The sequence below is a fragment of the Benincasa hispida genome, chromosome 4 (genome assembly GCF_027475165.1).
Source record: "Benincasa hispida cultivar pf3 chromosome 4, pf3_genome.v1.1, whole genome shotgun sequence".
Classification (NCBI taxonomy): Eukaryota; Viridiplantae; Streptophyta; class Magnoliopsida; order Cucurbitales; family Cucurbitaceae; genus Benincasa; species Benincasa hispida.
In genome coordinates this window covers 46,011,491-46,012,925 of record NC_143481.1, presented here as the reverse complement: position 1 = coordinate 46,012,925, position 1,435 = coordinate 46,011,491, and the positions used below count along the sequence as shown (strand labels likewise).

Below are 1,435 nucleotides of genomic sequence, written 5' to 3'. Positions count from 1 at the left end.
AAATTTATTGGTCTATCTCTACACTGGATGAGATCTTTGTGTGAAAAGTATTGGAAACTAGTGGCCACAAAAGTGAACTCCAGTCCAAATGCACTCAGTAATCCTAGACTTAAACAATTATTTTAATCCCCCAGAATGCATAAAGTCGTGCCATAAGACTGGAAATATTCTCCATGCGAGCTTGTAGGAATTAAACTAAATTTCGATCATGTTTATAAAGTACACAGCGTGTTGGTTCTCAAAGATTGTTTATTCTTACACAATATTAATAAATATCACTACATTTTCAGCATGTTTAAGCATCTAGAATACAAAATAGGCTATGAAAATCAAGGTATTTAGATCATAAAGTAAAATTATAATACACATAAAAGCACATAATATGATATCAAACAACACACAAACTCACTGGTAGAATTTCACATACCTAACGTGTATTAAAGCACTCCTAAACTATCAAAAAGACTCATAAATAGGAGAAACAAGGTCCCAAGATTAGAACTTAGATTGAAGCCTTAATTAAAATCTCAAATAGTGCTCGAAATGAGTAAACTTACATAAAGCAACCTTAAGCCTTAATTTGAAGGCCTCGAACCAAGTCCAAATTACAAATAAGATATACTCATGAATGGATAATTAATTGACAACATCAAAATCTAACCTGAAAAGATCTTAAGAGAGGTATAACGACTAAAACTCACCAAGTCAGACTTGGTTCCTTGTTGCAAAATGTCCGAACAGTCTCGAAACTATGCCAAATCTACAAATGAAGGCTTCCAAGCATTAGAGACAAATCTAAACAATCTTAAACTAGATTGAAATGGTGTTTAGAGCATTCTTACCTATTGGAACTTATGAATGGGTCGTCGAAGGGAGGGTCTTGTGCCGCTCACTCGCTGGATGTCGCTGTCAGTCGTAGTCGAAGCTGGCCGGGCTGACGTGATGTGGAGGGGCTGCCGGCTGGAGAACACAAAGAGAGAAGGGGAGAGAAAGATGAGAGATTTAGGGGGTGTTTGTTTCTAGGGTTGAGATAGGGTTTTCTTTCCTTCTTTAATGCCTTTTTCTTTCTTCTTTTCTTTTCTAGAAACAAAAACCAATAAAACAAATAAGTGGAAAAAAATAAAATAAAATTTAAGAGGGACTTTACATTGGAGTTGTTTTTATTTTTAATTTTCTAATAGATAATTTGGGAAAGAGGAAAATGAAAATGTGAGAGAGGAGAATAAAAAATAAAGATTAAAAATTTGTTTGGGATTTAAAATAGAAGGTCACTAACAATGTCGGTTTTAAACCGACATTAAATATCCACTTTGTTTTTTTAAGAAATCGGCATTATACATTAGTTTTTAATTTTTTCAACCAACATCAAAGCCCAATTTCTCGTAGTGATTCATTGGATGTCATGGAAAATGATGTGCTTACCAAAGGCTCTAGG

At 34.1% G+C, this 1,435-nt stretch overlaps 1 long non-coding RNA gene across 1 annotated transcript; it reads right to left on the bottom strand.

The window, feature by feature from the left end:
- Nucleotides 1-502: 502 nt before the first annotated feature.
- LOC150036755 (uncharacterized) lies at nt 503-1,073 on the bottom strand. Its single transcript, XR_016529392.1, has 2 exons — nt 843-1,073; nt 503-760 (listed from the first exon to the last, which is right to left on the bottom strand). It is a non-coding gene; the product is annotated as an uncharacterized LOC150036755 (long non-coding RNA).
- Nucleotides 1,074-1,435: the final 362 nt, after the last annotated feature.